The 25,252-nt window shown below is 41.5% G+C and overlaps 1 protein-coding gene across 1 annotated transcript in view; it reads left to right on the forward strand.

The window, feature by feature from the left end:
• Positions 1–1,895: 1,895 nt before the first annotated feature.
• brinp2 (BMP/retinoic acid inducible neural specific 2) overlaps positions 1,896–25,252 on the forward strand; it is a 302,755-nt gene continuing 279,398 nt past the window's right edge. Inside the window, exon 1 of the mRNA XM_087850672.1 lies at positions 1,896–2,703. The gene's annotated coding sequence lies outside the window, so the exon portion shown is untranslated. The remainder of the gene's footprint in view (positions 2,704–25,252) is intronic.

Genomic DNA, 25,252 nt, shown 5'->3' on the forward strand with positions numbered 1-25,252 from the left:
TCGAGCCACAGCCAGCAGATGAACTGGAGAGGAGTCTACAGATAGACTGTAAGGAGACGCTCAGCAGGGGGAAGGCGATTGTTGTAGAAGCTGAGTGCATCTTTTTAATCTTATCAGCTAAAAAAAAAGATCTGTATTGATAAAAAAAAACGACCAGCCCATGGGAGAGGAAATCCTGAACCAAACATGTGCTGTCCACATATCCTGGCACGAGGAAGCCCTGAAAATATTTCTGCCTGTGGTGTAGTGGGAGTAGCAGACTAGCTGATATGGAACCAGACTGATTTTAGGGGAATCTGTTATTTTTAAGCTTTTCCGCTTGTGCATTTATTTGCTCACAGCATTGAGCAACTACCGTGTACGCAGGGATGTTCTCAGTGTTCCCTGCCAATATTAGAACATGAGCATCACTGAAACAAACTCTTACATCGATAATGTAGACCCTGAAGTCTAGATCAGCGGTCCCCAACCTCTTTTGCGCCACGGACCGGTTTATGCCCGACAATATTTTCATGGACCGGCCTTTAAGGTGTCGCGGATAAATACAACAAAATAAAACTAGTACCGGTACCGAAAAAAAGAAGATTTATTCATAACACACGTGAAAAGACCCAGGAAAACCGAGTAAACGATAAAAACGATAACAAAATAACGCTGAAAACCGATAAAAACCCTGAAAACCATACATTTCACACCTGAGCCTCAACTCTCGCGGCCCGGTACCAAACGACTCACAGACCAGTCCGAGGCCCGGGGGTTGGGGACCGCTGATCTAGATGATAAAGTAAATCACACAAATCCAGATGTTTTATTGTCATTGGCCTCCAACTTAATAACAACCCACATCAGCCTTCATCAAACCACATGTTGAAGTGTTTCCAATTTAAACTGGTAACAAATGCCATGTTAGAGGTAGTGATAGTTGCACAAACACATAAATTTCAACCAAGTGACTGCAGTTTTCCAGCTGTTTACTTTTATTTTCACCTAAAAAATTGTAGTCTTAAGTTAGCTTTAGGTTCGATGCTTAAGTCCTACATTTCAGGTTTGTTGTCTGAAGTCAGAAACAAAATGGTTTTCTTGCACATGTAACAAAACCGCTTCCCTTGTACACAAAGGACCGGGCCTGCTGTAGCCACCAATTCATCATAGACTCATCAAGTGAGTGTCTAAAAAGTAACCAAAGCCCACAAATATCAAGCTAAATGAAAGCCAATCAAGTGCTGCCTGCATAATTAAATTTACTGTAATGTACCCGAAGTTTTAAAGGTTTTTTCCGTGTTTAGAAGGAGGCCATGAGCCCATTATACAGCAGACAGCTGTAATCTCTCACTCAGAAATCATCTACTTAGCTTTCAGCCACCATATTTTTTTTAAAAAAAGAAGTAGACGGACAGTCAGAAGTGTGTGTGCTTAGCATTGGTGGTTCCAGTCTGCTGGGAGTCAAATATGGCTAAAGCACTGCCAGTGACTTAGTAGGTAAAAGAAATTAACTAAAGAAGAAAAAGAGGAGGGACGCATTTTCACGTTCATTAGCCGGCCTGTCCCTCTGGGCTCAAACACAGAGCTCAGTGCATGAACTGCCCTCCCCGATGAACCCATCCATCCACACATAGCACGCAAACTGCATTATCCTCATCTCCTTCCCCTTTTACCTTTCATGCATCCCACTTCTCCCATTTTCATCTCCGTCGTAGTTTATCTAATGCCACCTCTCTCCACCCTGTCTTCTTTCCTGTCCCTTTCTCCCCCCTTTTCTTAGAACACATCATCGCAGCCTTCCTCACCATCCCCGTCTTCGGTCTCTCCGCTTTCCAGCCAATGGCTGCTGAGGGGGGCGTGGTTAAATAGAAAGCGGATGAACGGAGCTTGTTGGGGGAAAAGGGAGAGGGAGACACAGAGGAGAGCGCCGATGAATAGAGACGCTTTCCTTAGCTTCCTGGAGAAGCAACGCCAGGCTTGACACTGAGTGATGATTGTCACGCAGAGAGAGTCGGAATAATAACGCGGAATCAAATCCACAGAGAGAGGGGAGGAGGGGGCTCAGTCTGTGGATACCTGCGCGTCTCCACTCCGGCCGCAGGTGCGCTACGGTCCCTCTAAAGGGAGTTTGATCTGTGAGAGGCAAGTGCGAGAAGAACCAGTCCTGCAGGGATTATTTTTCATTTTCTCGCCAAGTGTCAGTTTTATTTATTTATTTATTTAATTTATTCTTTTAGTTAAATTGAAAGCAAACTTTCTTTCCCGTTTGCGCCACCTGCAGTCATAGTTCAACTCCAGGTCTGACTCCAGCTTCATTCTGAGCTTTGTAAGTCTGTGGGCTGTTCTTTCAGACCTTTCCTGAGCTCGGATTACACTGGACAGCACCTCCAGTCTGAAAGGAGAATTCCTCAAAACTCCCAAGTTAACGAGAATCGGGAGTCCTTTCCAGTCCAGTGTTTGCTTTAAAACGAGCTGATGAAGAGAACAATGTCTGGATTATTGCAGCCGCTGTTCAACCTGCCCCGGGAAAGAGGGGAGGAGTGAGGAAAGCAGTAAAAGAAGGGAGGAGGAAGAGGTGAAGAAGGGGGGAAGTCGGCGGCGTTTAGCTGCCGTCCACTAGTTCGTTAACGCCTTTGCTGCCCGGGTTCTCCACTCTCATTTTACGAGATACACGAACAAACATCAAGAGACGCGCGGGGAGGACCTGCGTTCACACCCTGGGTGAGTTTGTGTGTGTGTGTGTGTGTGTGTATACACTGGGGGAATCAAATGTGGGGAATAGTAGAGGATCGCTGTTCTGCGTGTTCGTGCCAGGTGCGTTTTTACGCACAGCTCACTCCGGGTTGATACGCACAAGACAATGTGTGTCCAGGAGGGTTAGTGACGCATGATCGATAAGAAGAATGTGAGAAAAATGAAGAGATTGCAATTCAGGTGAATGTGACAGGACGCTTGTTTTGCCCGTTTAAGCAACTTTACGCCCAGAAAAAATGCGTAAATAAATACTGGCGCTCACACGTGGGTCTTTATTTTTTCCCCTAATACATTGCGCATGTTCCCAATAAAAATGTGCGCAATTGTGTTCCGCTTCAACCCGCAGAGTCTACATTCTCGTCACGCTTGGGAAACGCGTGTCTTTGACAGCTTATGACAGCTAAATTGTAGTGTATGTATAACAACCTCACAGTCGTGTGTGTGAGTGTGCGGACAGAAAAAAAAATCTCGCTGTTCTAACTAGTGAGCACCTTCCTGCCTGCCTTTCTCCTCCCAGTGTGTCTTTCTCTGCCTCCGCGTGTGTGTGCGCGCGAGATTGTTGCTCCATCAGTCACCCTGAATGCCTGCCACGCACCGCACAATTTCTCACAAATTCGCTCAACCGTGTAAGCACATTTACCTGTCAGCTACTTTGTCGAGACTACTGTAAGTAAGAAATCCTCAGAGAAGACGAGGTGCTGCCTCGGCAGCTGTGTACTATATATATATATATATATATATATATATATATATATATATATATATATATATATATATATATATATATATTCCTTTCCCTCCGTGATGGGGGGAACAAATAACGGGGGAGGAGGAAAAAGTGAAAAAGGGAAAAGGTGAAAACCCAACTCTGGGAGCGGGACACTTGCTCACCGGGAGAGATCAGTTTTCCATCGTTAAATAATGCACCATTCAATCAGCGCACACACCCACACGCTCACACTCGTTCACCTGGAGGGAGGACAGCTCTTCCCGTTTTCCCTGCCTGCGTTTAAACAGCAGTGACGCGCTGACGAACGCTGGAAGAGCCTGCAGATGAAAGGGTGAGTGCAGGACACAGCGGGCGCATAATGGCGTGTTTCGAAAAAGAGCGTGAGCGCAGAGCCGTCCTAACTTCACAAAGTGAGAAGTGATATTGAACGTTCCGACCAGCGATGGGTGCGGGCGAAGTGGCCGCTTGAGAGAGTTGACACACGCACTAAACTGCAGCCGTTTCTTATCGATATTGTTATGCTTTTGGGCTCCGATTCAATAATTCCGCTATAGTGCAGTACAGTAGATACCAATGTATGATTGAAATCAATAACACGACATTAAAACAATCACCATGAACTTCAGAGATTTTCCTGAGAGACCGAAAAGGAAGCACTGAATTCTAGTTGAGGTGAATAATTTGCCATTTTTATCCTTTCTTGTGTCAAAATCCTCCATTTCCCATAATGCAACCAATTTGCAAGCCTTCTTTGCTGTTTGAGCTCCATATTTGTCAAACTTTGAGCACTCGGTCTGCAACACAGCCTTTATCAAAACTACGTTATAGAACATCACGGTAACAAAGACATGCAGAAAGTATTGTTACTATGATTTCACTGAAGTTGATTCTGTCCAGATAATACTGAACAGTATAATCTAGAAAAACAAAACAAAACAAGAGCCATATCTCCACAATGGAGTTCACTCCAGCTGCTAGAAATTGTAACTAGAGCACCACATACACTCCTAAATATAGTCCCCAACAATTGCAGGCACATGTCCTGGTGTTGAGTAAGGAAACGACTCTTTTAATATTAGATCTGTGTGCTGCCATATGAATGTCACGGTGTCCTGAAGCTGAAAAGATTACACTGATATACAAATGCATTGGTGATATTTGATATTTTTATGGACACAATGAAGTCAAGTGATAGTACCTTTTAAATGTATACATACAATTTGTAGATTTTCACCCAGAAATGACATATTAGGGGTAATTTTTGGGTTCAGCATCTTGTCTGAGCATGGTTTTGCACAACCTTAAGATTGGTGGACAGCCTGCCATCCTGCCTGAGTCGTAGCTGCCATATAATATGATGAACTCTGCACAAGACAGAGTAGACGATTATGGTATACCTCGAGAGTGCAGGATAAATATTGCAATTGCAAGGTGATTGGCTGCATCGCAATACCACAACCTTTCTCTCACAAAAGCATCCATCAATCAATCCTTCCATTTATTTTTTCCGGTTATCCAATTCAGGGTCGCAGGGGGGCTGCAGCCTATCCCAGCTGTCCTAGGGCGAGTGGCAGGGTTCATGCTGGATAGAGGAGAGGAAGTTACATAATGAGATGTTTAGAAAAACGGTTTATCCAAAAAAATATATTAAACAGGGATTATCAAGAATTTAGATGCAGAAAGTTTCCCACTAAAGTATTTAATTCTTCTCCTTTTTAACCTTTCTGCCGTCTCAGGAGAAATAAATGTCCGAGTGCTCACATTAAGTCCGTGTGCATGTTTATTAAATCACTGCCTAAAGCCTTGCATTCGATCGCACATTTCACTGCTTCAGATGTGTAGAAGGGAGCTTGGCTTCACTTGTATTCTAATGCAGTGCTGTTGCTGTTTGTTTCTTTGGTTGAGAATCATACAGCCTCCGTAGGTGGAATGAAACCTGTGATTCATCAGATACCCTAATGCAGGCAGGCTTAAAGGGAAAAAAACACCTTAATGCATTCTATCATTGTGGTAATATTGCAGTAGCAATATAAAATAGCAAAAACAAACAACTTTGCACTGTGTTTAGCACCTTGGAGAATCCTTTTAAAGGCTCCTGCTGGTCCCCACGTAGGAACCAGTGCACCCATGCAGGAGTACGTCGCTCTGTAAAAAAGTTTATGTGCTTACAATAATAATTTGTTGATATAAATTGGCTCCCACAACATCAGTCAGACCTTACGAGACCTTATACCAGATAAGATTAATTGAACATTTGGTATCATCCATGTCTGTGGATGTCTGCTTTTGGTGGTGCTCAGTTGTTCCACAGTCAGTGACAAGAGGTGGGACACCTCCTAGTGCACTGACCCCCTTTCCATAAGGGGAATCAGCTTGGCTGTTGTTATTAGGTCCTATTGTTTCCACAGATTTCTCCTTACATTTTCTATTTACAGTATCACCTAGCCTGATCTCAGTCCCACTCATTAGCCTTCATCAGGACACCTAATTAATGCATTGGGCTCACTTTTGTGTCATTTCTTAAAGTGGAGCTTTAGTGTTACGATTGGAACCCAAACCAGGACCTCTCCTTAAAGCAGCAGCTGAAAACAAATTGGAACAAACTGCAAAAACAAAGCTTTCAGTGGGTGAACAATGATATCCACGTCGTTTGCGTATCTCTGAAACACCAGTGGATTATTTCGGGATACTCCATCTGTGACCTTTCTTCTGCTTCACAAGTGACGTAAACGTCCGAGCTAAATCTAACGTCGCCTTTATTGTGAGTTGCTTTTCAGAAAAATGCATCAGCTAAATGCATGTTTATAAATGTAAATGTCTGCACTCAGCCTGCGTGCTTTTCTAGTGCATATGATCCAGCTGTGTCCTTCAAACTGCAAGGACATGTGGAGTTATTGAGAATTCAGCCTTTTCAATGATTGATACATAACAGCTGTCTTTCAGATTTGCACCCTGTCTCACCTGGATGCACTGTGAGCTTTTCTTTTCAACACAAGTCATATATGTGTTTTTTTAAATGCCCGAGTCAGACTGTGGAAGCATCTGAAAATAAAGTTATTCATAAATACACAAAGGTGCCTTTTTCTATAGGCTCTATTTGCTGTGCTTAGACCAGCCCAGTGCATTTTATACAGGCATGGTTGAGAAAATACCAAATTTCTCCTCCACTAATGAACCAGTGGACATGAAACACTGGATAATTCCATTTCACTGTATTTTTTAGTGTGACTGAAACAATTAGCCAGTTTATCGGGTCGTTAATTGACTGCAAACTAATGGACTTTTCGATAATTAGTTAAATCAATCAATATTTTGGAAAATACACCCATCTGCTCTTGTGGCACGATGAGAAGTTCTTAGTACAGACTAGAGAGTGTTCGTGTTGCTTAGCACCCAGTCAATAGTGTGTTAAGCTTTGTGCATAATTATTTCCTTACTTGCTTTGGACAAAGCCAGGCTAGCTGTTTGTTTCCAGTCTTTGTGCCAAGTTAAAATAATTTCAGGCTTATTTCAAAACAAGAAAGTAAAAATCACATTTCCTAAAATATCAAAACTTTGCTCTTCCAAGCTCAAAAGGATGTTTTTTTCTTTGCAGTATGGAAGTTATGATGATGGCTTATTATTTAAAAGTGACATTATGACTTTAATGTGTTATATGTAAATAATTAAGTATATAATACTAAAAGTTCTATATGTGAATAAAATAATATAGGTGTAAAAACACGAATATTACTGAGATAAAATGTTGCAAGATAAAGTTGACTTAATAGTATGGTCTTATTTGACTGTTAATTTATATATCTAATATAATAGTATATCTCAAAATTGATCTGAGACCACTCTAACAAAGAATAATTAATTACTGATGATTTTTTCTAATCCTGAATGCTAAAAATCGACTGTTTCCACCATGTCAAATATGATCATTTGTACGTACTCCTTCCCTGTGCACTATAATGTCATTATGTTTGTAATTGAGTTCATGGAAATTAAAGTAAAGCTTTTATTGTGAATTTCATGGGGGAAGTTTTGAATAAGAGAACTGTGAATTTAAGAGCAAATTTACTTTTAAATCAGTGTTAATGTTATATGGCTGTTACCAAAGAATACTTTACTTTAGAAGTCATTGTTATATCTGCAAATCCCAATGCAGATGTAAGTGGTAAAGAGTTAAAGCTGCACACGTCTAGTACTCATCTGACCAGAGCTTTACTTTTTCATTTAACCTGTGATTTCATCTTTTAATTAAATCTTAAAGTTTGTCACTGTAGAAATTGCAGGATCACATCCAGCTAGCTTAAACCAGGAGCACCTATTAGCCTTGCAGCAACAAAAGAAAGAAAGAAAAAGAAAAAGAAAAGAAAAAATAATAATTCTGCCTTCATGATGGTTATGGTTCATGAAGTTCTTTCACAGAGGTCTAAAGTGAACATTTTCTCTAGTGCATGCATAACATAGTTCAAAGCCAACCTTTTGTGAACGATAGAGGAACGCAATTTGGAATTATTGATTGACCCACATGATGTTTGTCTGTGCTGTGTATGAAAAATCTTTTAAGCGATGATCTCAAGCTGCACAGGAGCGTGCTGCATGGGGCACATCGAGTAATTGATTATTGATTGATGGACGTACAATATCATTTTAGATCTGTGCACCAATCTGCTTGCTGCATTGTTGCCAGTGTGAGAGAACAGGCTGCATCTTCTCTTGGATGCATTGTGATTCACCCTGCTGTAGGTTCAAACAGCTGCATTGACTGAGCTGGTCAAATTGAGACTTTCAATTACAGTCGTGAAATGAAAGAAAATCGAATCATTTCATGAAACAAATTAACTGTCTAATAATTCCGTGAATTAATTAACCTGTCTGCTGATGAAAGGAAGCCGAGTTAACTGTTATAGAGCCGTTATGTCAGCTTGATTAAGCACATCATATTACAAAGACTTTGTACGAAGCTTCAAAATAAGAAGCCAGCAAATAAAGTAACTGAGCTGTGCTTTGTGCTGATGTACAGTCTTTACATTTCACTAAAAGTTGTAATGTTTAAATCATCCTGGTTGTACACAAGAGATGATTCTAGAGAGATCCCAGTTTGTTTTTGTGCTTGTGTTTTTATGTTGCTCCATAGGATAGTTGGAGTCTGCCCACACTATTGTATAACAACTCTTACTAACTTGTAGACGATTTCCGATGCAGTCTGTTGTACTGTCTTTCTCTTACATAACTGAAAGTTAGATTTGTGTACAGTATGCGAACACTTCCATAGCAAAGGAGATGTATCCATAGAGCAGCTATCCCAGCCTCTGATATCACGTTTTCTACAGCGTCCCTTTGCAAAGTTCAACTTGTCCTGGATTTTAAAGTCGAGCTATAAGCAACATAAACGCTTTGCCTTTGATGTGATTGGCTGGAAACTGCACTTGTGCTTGGAACTGTAAACTCTGCAGAACTCTTGTGTGAAATTACTGCAGGTAAAGTGAAACAACGGATCCACACTTCAGTTCAACAATGCATAACATCACTCCATTCAGAGTGAATGGGAGCGCCGAGAGCACCAAAGCGTCAAGTTGTATGTGAGAGTGTAGCCGTAGGAGGTGGCCACTTGTATCAGAGAACATCATTTACTAGTCCAATAGTGAGATATGGACAAAAATAAAGAACCCCCCCCCCCCCCCCCCCCCCCAACTCAACAGTAAGTAGCTGGATTAAAACTCCACATGTGCTTTTTTTTCTTCCATAGGAGTGACCTGTTAATTAGTGCTGCCTGCAGCCACAATACTGAGCTCCCTGAACCTTTTATCCAAGACTCCGATTTTTCTTTATCTTGCTTGTTTTTGTGGCCGTCTTTGGAAACGGCACCTCTAGGGGGAAAAAGAAGATGAAACAAAATCCCCCAACACCAGCAGCAACCACCACTGCTCCAATCTGTGGCGCTGACACGCCTCCAGTGGCAAAGCCCGTAGATGTGTCTGGCTTTAGTGGCTTGTTTAAGGCAAGACAGTGGAGTGTCGGGGTGCAGGGAAGGGGAGACATGAAAGGCAGTTAAACTCCCTCTTTGTCGGTCCCTCTGCCCCCTTGCCTCTCTTTCTACATCAAAGTGCTCGACTCTTTATAAGGAGAAGCCACATGCATCCCACTGCAGCTACAGTAGGAGGGGATGTGGAGAATCTGCCTGAGTGAGCATTGTAGATGCTCCATTGTTTCCCATATGTACATTAATCCTGAGCCAGGCGCTAACGTGGACCGTAACAATCCAAAGCGTTGCTGACATTTCAATCTACACAGGGGGTGGGTGAGAGTCAGGGGGCATTTGTGTGCATGTTGTGCGTGTGGGCGGGGCGTGTCTAATGCTCTTTTTACCGCTCGGCAGAAAAAAAAAAGAAAAAAGAAACTGAGCTTTCCTTTTTGTTTAATCCACGGAGGATTTTTTTATAAGCCGCTTCCAAATATTCTTATGGACTAAGCTGTTGAGTTGTGTAGAAAAATGTCTGTCTCATTAATGAGTTTTTCTTTGCAAAATCAGTTGAGGGATTGGACTGTCACTCCCGAAAGGCTTGAGGAAATTGTTTTTTTCAGACATGTGTTTCAGGAAGGTTAAGAACAAAATGTGTGTGAAACTGGGCAGTTTCTTATCACGGCGCTGTCAGCGAACGAAACGGCTAAACTGAGCAACTAAACAGAAAGAGGAAATGCCTAGAGGACGCTTGGATTTGTTGATCGTCTCAAAGTATGCCACTCTTTACCCAAGAGATGCTTTTACATTTGAAAAATACATGCACATCCATTTTTCCTCATCTTTCCCACTTTCCTGTGTCCTCCTTTTAACTCGTCGTTTCAAGTGCCCCGCATTTGAATGCAGTCCAGATTAATAGTTTAATACATTTTTCATGTATTAAGTCATAGCTTCAGCCACATGTTGGTATATTCAATAGTGTATGTTGGGTTTGGAGGATGTTTCTACTGGACCTACAGAACTCTTACCATCCATACCTGTACATGTATGGTATGATTTGAGAATCCACACTTAAACAGGGCTTCAAGTGTTAGTATTCCTAAATCACTGCTCATTACCTCATCTAATAATGTTTGAATATGTCTTTTGTCCTTGTAATATTTGTCTTTGACTTAGCTTTGTTTTGCTGAAGCAGAATGAGATCTTTGGAAAAATAAATCACAACCTTGATTGCATCTGCCCTGCTACTCTGATGACTGTCTTTTTGTCAAGATGATGGCATTTTGCATATGAAGCCGTTGCTCAAGAGATACAAACGTAGAGGAAATAAGAATTTTTATTCTCTGAAGAAGAAAAAAAGCTGCACTCCTCACAGGTGAGCTAAATTGAACCACAGCATAAAACGCTTTTCTGTCTCAAATATGTCTTCAGCATTTACTCTTGGCTGTTTTGGTATCAGAAAGCCTTTTAATCTACCCAAACCCCATGAAGTGTAAGTTACATATCTGTCACGCACAATGATTCTTACAAACCCAGACGTTAATGCTTGGTGGACAATTCGTGATTTAGTTACTCGTGTAGAGTCTGCTTCGAGCAGACCAGCTTGCAAGGCTTGTTACCCGACCATATGTGAGGCCGAAAGTGTTTAGCTGTTCCAGTTGACCGCACTTGAACACGGGGGTATGCAGCCGGCTGTCACAGTGTGTGTGAAAAGCAAAATCTCACACTTTCAGACAGTCTTTCTTCATATTTACTCTTGTTTATTCACTGAAGTCATTTTCAGTTTGATAAATTGTTGAATACCCAAATTCCAGCGTCGTACATGAGATGGTGCTTCAGATGCTGCGTCACCAGCCCAGTTTGTTAACTGAACAACTAAGAAACTACTGTTGGAACTGATATATTCCAACAACACAGATGTGGTCAGGTACGACTAATCAGATGACTTTGATCCTCACCAGTGTTGACCAAGAGTATGTGAAACCACGGTGATGTGGCCCTTGTCAAAGTAGCTTGAGTTTGTACACAAACTCAGTGCATTAAATATGCTGAATGAATGTTAACAACAAATGAGTCCCAGATATTTATATTTATATATAAGTGGCCTTTTTTATGACGTATTGAGGGGTCGAAACCCATCAGTTCGTCAGCCCTTACTTCTCAAATTATTTTGTGAAAAAAAGATTTTGCTTTTGTCTTCATGATGAAACCCTTCCCTGCTCAGTTCCCCTTTTCATCGCCAAGTAAATTGCTGTTGCTGCAATGCAGAAAACTCATCACTTTCCGTGAGTCACAGGGTTTTTTTTTTCTTTTGGAGAACTGACATACATTAACATGCATCCATGTTTACTAAAGCAAAACCCCCCCAAATGGATTGCATTTCTACTTTCCTCTATCTTTTAGCAATAGAAACTAGCACATTTGCATAAAAATGTAGTGCATTCTTGCCATAAATTCATGTATAAATGATGCAGAGTGTAAAACTCGTCACCCAGGTCCCTGTCAAACGCTAGAAGTAGGAACATTAAGGAACAGTAAACTCTCTCAGCACTAAAGCAGTACAATATTTATAAGCCATCCAGCAGCACAACATCTGAGGACTTGCATGAGGAGCTTTTTCTCCCACCTTTCCTTATCTCCTTTGGCTCCTCTCTGCTTCCCAACAATGATCAGGAAAGACATTTAGCAGCGAGAAATACAATGATTATAGGTTGGGCCATTGATCCGCGTATTGAGCTATATCCTCTTGATTCATTGGTTCTGACAACCAAACTCTCTCCATTGATTTTTACTGTTGCTGTTAAAGGACTTTTAATCCTACCACCTCCTGCTCTCTCTCACACACACACACACACTACCTGCGGTACGCCAAACAGGTTATGCTGCTGAAATGTACCAGTTGTACTTTCCTGACCCACTTTATTGGCATCCGTATGCTCAGTGCTTGTGTAAGCATTCACTCAAGGCTCTACAGGATGAAGTTTTGATAGTATGAGGAGCAAAACGAGCAAGAGGAAGGCAGAGTGTGGTCACACTACTTTATATTCATGGTGTTTTACATCATGCATGGAGTGCAGTGAATTTTCCAACCATGCAAAGGAAAAAAAAATCAAACAGCATGACTTCACCTTGTCTCTTACATCAGTAAGGTACTCCTTTGCCCCGGGAATACATTTTACGGCCAAACATCGGCTGTATTCCCTTGCTTCAAAGTGGAATGAAGTCGTATGATCAGGCGTGCTTATTAAAAACCTATCACTGCTACATCAGCCCAAGACTCTGCCAAGAACATCTGGGAAGAGGTGATAATAGCTTCCTCATCCATTTAGGCATGTCCCTGCCCGACCCAAGCGGAAGCATGTGTCACTGTGATTACATATGTGAGGAGCTGCTGTGCAGGGATGTGGAACCTGTGGCATCATAGGAAACCAGATCCTATACTCCCTGCGGCTTCAGATATCAGCCTACACGAGGCGATCATAAGCAAACACAAGTTTGTGCAGCTTCGTTGCCTTTTGTATCTCGCTGGTTTAGTGTATTTGGGCTATTTCACATCAAACGTGACCAGCTGGTAGACCCACTTTACACAACGTAACAATCACTAAACAGCAGACGGGAGACAAGTGTGGTGAATTATGAGTTTGCAGGAATATTTAGCAGCTCGAGTGTCTGCTTTTCTTTCCTGGATATGATAAGGACAAAACTGGAAATAAGGTAAGAGACTAATTAATGCACTTCTGTCAGCTGACCACAAGTGCAACTTTGCATTTGGTCACTAATTTAAATCATTTGCTTGCACAGAATTACAGAACCATTAGGACTCATATATATAAGCTTTTTAATGTAACTGTGAATTGGTTAAAAAAATATGCAATAGTTTCTTGAGTTGTTCTTTTTCGATTATTGATGAGGCTATGATTGGTTGTGCTGTTACAAATATGTAGGATAGCCATAGAAATGCTTCCATAACAACACTGCTACAAAAATAGCATTTATTGTATGTAACTGAAGTTCTTTGAGGTTTATGTACAGTCCCCTAATGGGTTTACCATCGGTTGTGTGCAGTGGCCAGAGGAGTAGCCAGACTTAGCATACTGAAGCCATTTCCGCCTCGGGCCATTCCTTGGCTCAGCCTGTGGCTGCTGCTCCATTAGCTGTAACTCAGCAAATGGGCAATTGACGGTTTATTTCATCATGCCTTTTTGGAAAGTGAAACACGATATTGTGGTTTATTAAGGTACAAGAATCTGAAATCTTATGTCCTCAAGGAAATGAACTGGCAAATGGACTGCTTTTATATAGTGCTTATCCTGTCAGTTCAACCACTCAAAGCACTTTACTACAAACCGCGTTCGCCCATTTATACAGTACTTATATGCAGCACTTCCTCTAACACATGCACTAACACACTGACTGCTTGATTGGCACGTTTCGGAATCAGAATACTTTATTAATCCTTGAGGAAATAGTGTGGTTACAGTAGCTCCAAGACAATAAGAACAGTAACAGACTGAACTAAATCAAACCATATATGTAATAATATATCACAAAGTTGCAAATATAAGAAATAGCTGTAACATGTACAGTAGCTCAGTTATAAATATCCAGAATATTACAGAGATTAAATATCTATGATTGGTATTTTACTGTAAACTGTAAAACTTTGTAGAGGATGTGCAAAAGGGTGTAACTATTGCACTGTGTACTGTGCATTGGATGGAGGAGTTGTACCGGGAGATAGCCAAAGGCAGGAAGGATTTCTTGTGTCACGGTGCATTATGGGTAATCCCACTCTCTCACTGAACATGCAGATGGGACTGGACAGCGTGTCATGAAGTGGGTGGGAATTGTCCAGCATTGTATATATCTTGGGCAACATCCGCCTCTCCGACACCACCTTAAGGGAGTTCAGTTCCATTTCCACAACATTCCTGGCCTTGTGGGTCAGACCTCAGCCGCCTTAGAAAGTAGAGATGGCTCTGGCCTTTCCTGTAGGGTGCAGGGCTTTTTATAACCCAGTCCAGTTTATTATCATTGTGTGCTCCGAGGTATTTATAGTCCTCCACAATGTCCAAATTGACCCCCTGGTTTGAACAGGGCTCACATGTTTCCTGGTCTTCCTAAAGTCCACAATCAATTCCTTGGTCTTTGTCCCGTTGAGCTGCAGATGATTTTGCTTGCACCACTAAACAAAGAAGTCAACCACAGCCTGGTACTCCATCTCATCACCCTCGCTGATGCATCAGCACCATCAGCTGAAGGTGGCAGATGTCTGTGCAGTGGCTGAAGTCCATGGTGTAGAGGGTGAAGAGGAAAGGGGAGAGGACGGTCCCTTGTGGTGGACCTGTGTTGCCGATCACCTTTTCAGACTGTCAATATTGAAGACTCTTCCTGTCAGATAATCAACAATCCAGGACACAAGAAAGGCATCCACCTGCATCGCTGTCAGCTTATCACCCAGGAGGGTTGACCTGATGGTATTGGATGCAATGGCAAAACCAACTAACATGACCCTCACAGTGCCTGCAGGCTGATACAGGTGGGCGTAGACACGATCGAGCAGTAGATGTTGGAGTCCTCGACTCTGAGAAGGGGCTGGTAAGCGATCTGAAGGGGATCCTGATGTGGTCTGAGTATAGATCGGAGCTGATCGAGGATGAGTCTTTCCATGGTCTTCTTGATGTGAGAAGTCAGTGCCACAGATGTCTTTGGTACAGGAATAAGGCATGACATCTATCTATCTATCTATCTATCTATCTATCTATCTATCTATCTATCTATCTATCTATCTCTCTATATCTCTCTATCTCTCTATCTATCTGTCTATATCTCTATATCTCTATCTGTCTATATCTATCTATATCTATCTATCTATCTATATGTCTATATCTCTATATCTCTATCTGTCTATCTATCTATCTATCTATATGTCTATATCTCTATATCTCTATCTGTCTATCTATCTATCTATCTATATCTCTATCTATCTATCTATCTATCTATCTATCTATTCAATTCAATTCAATTTTATTTACATAACGTCAAATCACAACAAAAGTCGCCTCAAGGCGCTTCATAGATACAGAGAAAAACCCAACAATCATATGACCCCCTATGAGCAGCACTTTGGCGACAGTGGGAAGGAAAAACTCCCTTTTAACAGGAAGAAACCTCCAGCAGAACCAGGCTCAGGGAGGGGCGGGGCCATCTGCTGCGACCGGTTGGGGTGAGAGAAGGAATCTATCTATCTATCTGTTATCAGTCGAAAAACTACAAACAAAAGTAATATTTTGTCAGGGCTTTACGTCTTTTGTGTCGCAGTGTTGTTCTGCAATGGCCAAAAGAATTGAATGTCATTAAAAGAAATGAATGACATTCAATTCATTTCATTTGAAATTAATGTAATTTGTGGAGGTCTATGCAGCCACAATTCACAATCAATTTTTTGGGTCATATTTAAAAATGTATACCATTTTATTGTAATATTTGTTTGAATATTAATATTTAAAAGCATTGTGTTAAATTAGATAGACAGTTATGTGCAGGATAAGTTTTGTGTTCCTTAAAATTCCCATTGAGACTATAATATAAGCGATATTTAATCATTCCTGCTTTTGTTGTTTTAGGGAAATTTGAAGCTTAACTAACTAACTTCCTTATGTAGGGAAAGGGCGTGAGCTCCAAATTGCTGTGACTCTGATAATGCTAATTTATCTGTTAAAGAGGCATTTTTCCTCGGTTATTGGCATGGCTTCACAGGAGTTAAAACTCAGAAATTGCCTAGCTGTGTTTGCGCGCCTGATTACATATTTAATTCATGAGAAAACACTCCAAAATATTAAACCTCTCCACCCCCGCCATCGCCTCCCTTGTTTCAGCTGACTAACCTGACACGAGACTCTGAATGTACTCATGTGTGAAGTTTTGGGAAGAGCGCTCACGTGAATCTGACTTTGACAACCCCAAAGGCAAACAGACGGATTTTTATTTCACACAATATGAATATCATGAAACTTGTGAGATGTGTGTGTGTGTCCACATACTATCTTTAAAGGATGAAATAAGTAAGAGGGCTTTTGATTTCAGTCAATGTTCATAAATAATAAAGCAGTTAAGGGTAGAACTACAGGATGATACTTAGTAGCTCAGGGCAGCTTCTGAACAAGAGAGCAGAGCAATTGTGAGGGCAGGGTGGTGAGTATGTAAACATGTTTCCTGTTTGAGATGAAAGTACTGCATATATGTGCCAGTCTGTGCATATGAGTCATTAACATGCAGTTTATTTTAGCTTAACATTTTCAATCGAAGTGTTGAATCAAGTGTCATAGGAAGCAGTCGATCAAGAAACTCCCTAATTTTTTTTGTGAGCTGGAGTTCTTAAAGGCTCACTGAACTCTTCACTTACAGTCATTTAACATTAAGATGCAGTGGGACGTGCAGCTATGCTTTTACTTCTTTAGCCTGAGGTTGTGCCAGGCTACATCCTGGTGGGTTTTTGGGGCTGTGTGGAGGAACAACTCTGGGCTAACATGAGTTAGAATTAGTTATTTTTTGGGACATATTTTTGTTCGGGGAAGTGGGGCATTGACCGGAAGAAGGAGATTGCAGATACAAGCGGCAGAAATGGGCTTCCTGCGAAGGATGGCTGGCCTCTCCCTTAGAGATTGGGTGAGAAGTTCAGCCAGGGGCTCAGAGTAGAGCCGCTGCTGCTCCACATCGAGAGGAGCCAGGTGAGGTGGTTCAGGCATCTGACAAGGATGCCTCCTGGGCGCCTCCTGGGTGAGGTGTTCTGGGCATGTCCCACCGGGAGGAGGCCCCGGGGCAGACCCAGGACATGCTGGAGAGATTATATCTTTCTGCTGGCCTGGGAACGCCTTGGTGTTCCCCTGGGCGAGCTGGGGGAGGTGGCCGTGGAAAGGCGGGTCTGGGCTTCTCTGCTCAGGCTGCTGCCCCCCGCCCCAGCCCCGGTTTTATTCTTGGACTCTACTCTAGTATCTTTGCATTGTTCATGATTCAGTCCTTATTCTCCTTATACTGGAGCTCTGAAACAAGCTGTTTTATCGCCTTTCCCCTCTTTTTAAGCTGACTTTCTTCTGATTGGCTACCCCTTGCAAACACAAGATTTGAACTGCAAGATTCTGTGTTTCCAGTGAGAAATGACAACCTGAGACGATCTCTTTAGGGATTAATTGCTTTGTTACTCATCCGAGTGACTTTTTCACGCTCAGCAAACTGCAGGTTTCCCCTACTTTATAAGCAGCACATTTGCATAAAGTCATTTGGATGACTGATGAAACGTTTTTCACTGAAAACGCTACGTCCAGATGAAAAAATGTAACTTTCTTTACATGGATGACTGAGCTTTAATACATTTATAATGATTATTTAGGGATACACACACTAATCTCATTACTGAAACATGCTTAATATGAACGTTTATCTCAAAAAATGAAAGAGGATGAAATGATGAAATGATAAATCTTGTTACCGGGCAGGTTAAATGTCAGTCCAAATACATTTTGATGTTATTCTTAATGGGGAAACCTAAACTGCTTCCTTAATTGATATAAGAAGAGAAAAAACATTTTGAGCTTCTTCACTGTGAGACAACACAGGTTTACTCAGATTTTAAGGAACAATATGGAGATTAAAGAGTGACTAAAACAGTAATCAGTAAGAAAAACAGCTTAAAAACATACTTTGAATATTTCACTCAAAACTTTCACAATATTATTTATCTTCATAGTGCACTTACCTAAATCATATATGACTCCTTTATCTGTTCTTGGCAGATGTTTGGTGGTTCAAACTCTTGGCAAAGAAACGTCCCTGAGGAAGTCACAGAAGCCCCAATATTTATGCGAGTGGAAATGTAACTGTGCATGAAAGTGAAATATAGGCAGCAGCTGCTAAAGATTTAAAATGATACTCAGAGGTAAAACTGATTTAATGTAATTTAATTTTTGGATGAGGTCAAAAACACCTTTAAGCAAATACAGGTTAATCACATTGTGTTCATTGTGCTACTGTATTTAAGAGATCATGACGGACTTGTTACACTAGAAAATCTTTTTCCTTCCTGCCTGTGTCAGAGCTCATTCCAAGTTTGAAGCATTACTTTCAACTTGGCATCTAGGCTGATGCTACAGTCAGCTGCGACGTGCCAGCTTCACTGAATAGCTTTAACAGGATTGGACCCTCGCCTCGACGGTGACGCACTAAGCCAGTCAAGGTCACTAACGGCAACACATAAAAGAAGACATCAGTTCTTAATGAAGTCATACATCACATTTAGCATATGGTTCAATTAGAGGCTTCATAGAGATTATTGAGATTATATTATCCCTGTGCATTCATTAGCTAAGCTCCAATAGTCCCCCATCTGATTATAAGCTGTGAGGGGATTTGCAGCTATTGACTGGGAGCAATTCAAGCATGGAGGGAGAAGAAGTCACTGGTAATGGAAGGGATGTAGCTACGCGTTAGGTGGGTTTGATTTTAATTGTGTAAATATGTGAGTTTTCATACAAATGCGCTTGTAGGCGTACACGTGTCTACATATAAAGTCGCAGCTGCAGCAGATTTAGCTCATAAATGTTTGCGTGCAATTGTATATGCGCACTCAGTTGTGACCAAATAATATTCTTTCAAATGTGTGCGTAATTGGTTTGTGTGTGTATGTGTGTGCAAGCGTAAGTTTACTGGGATCCGAGAGGTCACGGCTGCCCTGTTAGACAAGTGAGAAAAGGCAGAGTTGTGCCGTCTACGGCGGTGATGCAAGTTCACAGTGATGTGAATAGATGGCGCTTGTGGCTCTTTAGAGAGACACCGTGTGTTTTTCTCCCAGAGTGTCTTTATAACAGAAGACATTTTTTCAGTGTGACACTAAAGTGTGACCTTTTTCCATGTCTGCACTGTAATCTTCTCCATTTTTTCATTCTTTCTTCCTTTGATATTTTGTAGTTTATGAATAATTGTAGTCTAAACGTACCCTAATGCAGTTAGGGTATATGTCTGTGAAGGTTCTCAGTCATCCAGGTCATCGTAGTCTAAGGAGCTTACAAAGAAAAGCGTCTGGACTTCTTTAAGTTGCTTGAAGACGTTTCACCTCTCATCCGAGAAGCTTCTTCAGTTCTAAGGTCAAAGGTCACTCTTTTGAGGATGCCAATGTTCACATTTTGGACAGAGAGGACAGATGGTTTGAAAGAGGAGTGAAAGAAGCATCTATGTCCACTGTGAGCAACCATCTTTGAACAGAGGCGGTGGTTTACGACACCAACTCTCTGCCATCTATAATCCAGTTTTGAGTTCCTCCCCAGACGCCTTAACGTCCACTCACATCCTGGGACATCTGACCTCAGGAAATCACATGATAAGGTGGGGTTAGGGTTCACAAAGAGCTCACCCGAAACCCTGGCTGACTGGGACCCACACCCAGTTTCACACCTTGGCTCAGGCGATTAGAGGATCATCAGGGGTCCTTTTGTCCCTCTGTGGGGGGAAACTCCCACTAGGTTTATATCTGGGACTCTCCACCATTTGACCTTAGAACTGAAGAAGCTTCTCGGATGAGAGGTGAAATGTCTTCAAGCAACTTAAAGAAGTCCAGACGCTTTTCTTTGCAAGCTCCAAAGCACCTCTACATGTTACAGGAGAGGCTGGGATTCATATGCAAGCTCCCGTTGCTTCCAAACTTCCAAACACTTTTAACGTTAGAGAACAACTGTTCCTATGATTGAATTGTGCCTCTGTTAAATTTCTCTGTATTCAACCAAGAAATGATCATTCTCCTCCAGCCCTGTACTGCCAGTACCAGAACATAACTATCCAAAGAATATGTATATTATAACAAGTGTACAGTGAAATGTGGAATTCTATACTTGGAAAACTGTAATGTTTGACTGTTCAGGAGGGGCTGAGTCTAATCCACTACAGGGACAGTGGTTTATCACTGCTGAATGTTGTGGGGCACTCTTGGCTGACATGCCTCTGCAGCGCTGCGTGGAAGGCAGGGACAGACTCGCCTTTTCAAAAAGCGGGACTGCGTCTGCTCCAAGTTCAGAGGATCACACTCCTTACCCTACCTGGTAATATATATGTCAGGGTTCTGTCTGTTATTCAAACTGACCTGGTAGGAGCAATGCAGTTTTAGCCCTGGTCTTGGAATACTGGACCAGCTCTTTATATCCTCATGGATATTTAAGAGTGCATGGGAGTTTCCCAGCCAGCCTACATGTGTATTGTGGACTGGGATAAGGTCTATGACATCCCTCAGGGCATCTTTTGGGGAGCTGCAGTATGAGCGCTCTGGCCTGTTGTTATTGGCCAGTAGATCCTTGTACCAACATAGTGAGAACTTGGCGCACATTGCCAGCACCAATCAGACCCATTCCTGGTGGGATTTAGACTCTGCCAGGGCTGCCCTTTGCCACACTACTGCTTTTAACGTTCATGGACAGAATTTCTATCTTTTTGGTTGTATGTAAAATTAGGCTGTTTGTAGTTAAAGTGGAGAGGTTTAACTTCTCTCTTTACATTAGGTTGTTAATCTTGATCTTGCTCCTGCTAACCCTTCAGAGGAAAAGAAGCTGAGACCTCTGGGTGGACATGCAAAGAAGAGAGAGCTCTGCCTGGGCCAGCTGCTCCAAATGTTGATGCTGTACCTTACTGGACATTTACAGCTGGTTCCTCGACTACTGGGACTGTAAATAATTGAAATCTGGGAATCCTTGAAAATGCTGTGAAATGACAGCTAATCTTAGTGGCACAGGTGGCCTGATGTGTAAATCTGTGCCGCTCTGCGTGATTGCACCGCACTGTGTCTCGCTTGCTTTGGCGTATGCACATATACAATAAATCACATCTGACTCGGCTCACCAAGTGGTTCGGCCTGTCCCGGGGTCATCTCGAAATCACCATTTAGTGTTTAACGGCAAAGCTGGCTTTGATAGCAGCGGCAGATAAAGTGGAAATTCTTGATTGCCTCAGTCAAAGAGGCTGAGCTTGCTGAGAAAATGATTTGTTGGACACGGGGAAGTTGGCGGAGATCAAAGGAGACGGACGAACCTCCGACTCACACCGTGGGCCAGGAGCAGATGGGGTTTTTCCAATCATTCGAACCAGTAGGGCTCCATCACCTCCATCGTGGCTATTTAATTGGCCACGGACAAAAAGTGAGAGAGAGCAGTGTGATGGGGCGGAGAGGAAAGGAAGGGCTGAAGGGGCCCACAGGTCACTAGAGAGTTCAGGCTGGAGCCCATTACTCAGAAAGGAGATAGAAAGGGTCAACTCAAATGGAGGGTCAGTGGAGCACAGATTGCAATGCTGAGAGAGTGTTTCCACTGGCATGCATGGAGATTACTCCACCGCCCTGTTTTCTGGATAGGACAGAGGGTGACTATAGGGGAGCAAAACTGCACAGGAAAAGAAGCAGAATTAAAAAGTGTGAAAAAAAACCCAAGTATTGATTTGTAAGAGAAGATTTGCTCCCAAGATTGAGAGCAATATAATATTAAACCCTGTTGCTGACCAAGAATGAGAAAATAAACCTACAGTATGAGCCCCCCTCCGCTCCTTGGTGTTTTTTTTAATAACTTCCAGTCTGAACTACAGCTCCGGAGAATTACAGCTTGTGAGATAATTGGAAAAACATCAAAATGTGAATGCTTGGTTAGCAGAGGAATACGCTTTATTCACGAGTTGTTGTCTAGGTATTATTAAAAAGAGGAACGAGGCTGTAAAAATAACACCGAGAAAGAACTCCAAGCAAAAATGGCCATCATAATACAAAATGCAAAATCAATAAAACTTATAAAAAAGTGTCCAGGTGCATTGTCAGTTTGTAAACACTTATGGACTTGTTGCTAGCAGGTAAGGTGAGCTTCAAGTACAGCAGTTGTGCTAATGAAGCATAAATTGTGTTAATTTCAGTCTGTCAGCCAATTTCTTTCTGTGTTGTTAAGAGGAGTTATAGATGCTGTAATTAATGCACATATGGTTTAATAATGGGCTTTACTAGCAAGTTGTTGGACAAAATGTTGGATTAACATGGCCAAAGTGAACTAATGTTCAGTTGTTGTTGTAATAATCATTAATTAAGGTCAAATACAACTGAAGAAGAAGAAGATTCATGGACATGAGATTCACGAAACCTTAATACTAAGGCTGAGGTTATTCATGCACTTCCTGTCAATGTATTGACATCTATCATGCCTCCTTATGCAAGGAGTTGTGTTTGTTTGTGTTTGTGAAGGAAGCAGAATAAATCTTGCTGTCAAAGCTGTAAAAAAAGCCTCTTTATTTGTATGGTAGCATGACTTAGGATCGCCCTGACACTCACCAGGCCAGGTGGGCAACACATGCAAAGCATTTGTTGATGAACCAAAGTAGATAAAATAATTATTGCCAATGGTGGTAGATAAAAAGTTAAAGCATCATGACAACTTATCCCAAAATAAACCATAAATTTCTGTGCAAACCTTTTAAGCAAAACAAGAAAACTCCCAAGAGAATTCAAAGTCGTTATGAATGGCTTTTTAAAAAATACTTAGAAAATGACAATTTAATTCACTGTTGACTGAGGTATTTGCTATGAAATCAGTTTCAGTTTTCAGTTTTATTTGTCATATGCAAGTTAGCACAGGGTCAACATTGCAATGAAATGTGTTTGACAAGCAGCAGTCACTCAGCAGCATGGTACAGTAGGAGAAAATATAATAAAATATAATAAAATAATAAAAAAATAGAAAAATAGTAAGGAGCAAAATATTAGAGAGACACGAGAAAAGAGAAAAGATGACTAAATATATATGTATCTATAAATATAAATATATGTGTTCCTTCTCTCACCCCAACCAATCACAGCAGATGGCCCCGCCCCTCCCTGAGCCTGGTTCTGCTGGAGGTTTCTTCCTGTTAAAAGGGAGTTTTTCCTTCCCACTGTTGCCAAAGTGCTGCTCATAGGGGGTCATATGATTGTTGGGTTTTTCTCTGTATCTATGAAGCGCTTTGAGGCGACTTTTGTTGTGATTTGGCGCTATATAAATAAAATTGAATTGAATTGAATGTACAATAGTGATTAAATAAGAAAATCTTGAAAAGAAATATGACGGGAGGGCAGATGGGATATTGCACAAGAATGAGCAGCAGAAAATCACAGTATTGCACTTTTAAATATAAATATCAATAACAATAAAGTGGAGTGACCAGTGCAGATTAAACAGAGTACTTGTGAAGCTGCAGGGTAGCTTCTGAGTGCTGTGTTGTGTGTGTTTAAGTGTTGTGGTTGAGGTGTCGTATGGCTTGGTGGTAAAAACTGTTTTTAAGTCTTGAAACTTAAAAATCAGTAGTTAGCAACACCTTTTCTTTTAGAATGTTGTACTCACCTAGATAAAAATAAGTGAACATGCTTCCAGGCTACAATTAAAAAATAAATACATTTAAAAAATGAAGGCACTGCTGCATAGGCCACAGATTAAACATATTTCTTTGGTATACAGTTAAACTGCAGTGCACACATCAAGGCGCTTCATATCCTAAGGTAAAGACCCTACAATAATACAAAGAAAACCCTGACAATCAGATGACCCCTTATGAGCAATCACTTGGCAACAGTGGGAAGGAAAAACTCCCTTCTAACAGGAAATGCTCAGGCAGGGGCAGCCATCTGCTGTGTCCGGCCGGAGGTTTTGCCTTTGACATATTGCCAAATGTTCCCATGTGTAGCAGACTGACAGTGCCAATCAGGCAAAACCTAAACCTAGTTGCTTGGTAAAACAAAGATTATAAATCTGAAACATATACAATATAGACTTGAACACAGATACTGTACGTATGCTTTATTCAATTCAATTCAATTTTATTTATATAGCGCCAAATCACAACAAAAGTCGCCTCAAGGTGCTTCATAGATACAGAGAAAAACCCAACAATCATATGACCCCCTATGAGCAAGCACTTTGGCGACAGTGGGAAGGAAAAACTCCCTTTTAACAGGAAGAAACCTCCAGCAGAACCAGGCTCAGGGAGGGGCGGGGCCATCTGCTGTGATTGGTTGGGGTGAGAGAAGGAAGACAGGATAAAAGACATGCTGTGGAAGAGAGACAGAGGTTAATAACAGATATGATTCAATGCAGAGAGGTCTGTTAACACATAGTGAGTGAGAAAGGTGACTGGAAAGGAAAAACTCAATGCATCATGGGAATCCCCCGGCAGCCTACGTCTATTGCAGCATAACTAAGGGAGGATTCAGGGTCACCTGGTCCAGCCCTAACTATATGCTTTAGCAAAAAGGAAAGTTTGAAGCCTAATCTTAAAAGTAGAGATAGTGTCTGTCTCCTGAATCCAAACTGGAAGCTGGTTCCACAGAAGAGGGGCCTGAAAACTGAAGGCTCTCCCTCCCATTCTACTTTTAAATACTCTAGGAACAACAAGTAGGCCTGCAGAGTGGGAGCGAAGTGCTCTAATAGGGTGATATGGTACTACAAGGTCATTAAGATAAGATGGGGCCTGATTATTTAAGACCTTGTATGTGAGGAGCAGGATTTTGAATTCAATTCTGGATTTTGGATTAGCTGAAGCTAAACGAGGCATTTATTCAGTGTGTTCTGGTTTTGGTATGATGAGCCAGAGACACTAATCATGTCCAAACTAAGCAGTAATGAAGAATTTTGGTAACTTTGTGTAATAAGTATAACTAAAAAAGGCGCTGCCATGTCAGAATTTTGATTTATCTCATAGCTGTGTATGAATAATCCCTGACCTGTGCCACTTGAGTGGTTCTTTGAAATGATCAGACACACGAATAAGAACATTCATAATGAATTCATTTCCTC

This window comes from Neolamprologus brichardi, chromosome 14 (assembly GCF_056152115.1).
Source record: "Neolamprologus brichardi isolate AB-2024 chromosome 14, ASM5615211v1, whole genome shotgun sequence".
Taxonomy (NCBI): Eukaryota; Metazoa; Chordata; class Actinopteri; order Cichliformes; family Cichlidae; genus Neolamprologus; species Neolamprologus brichardi.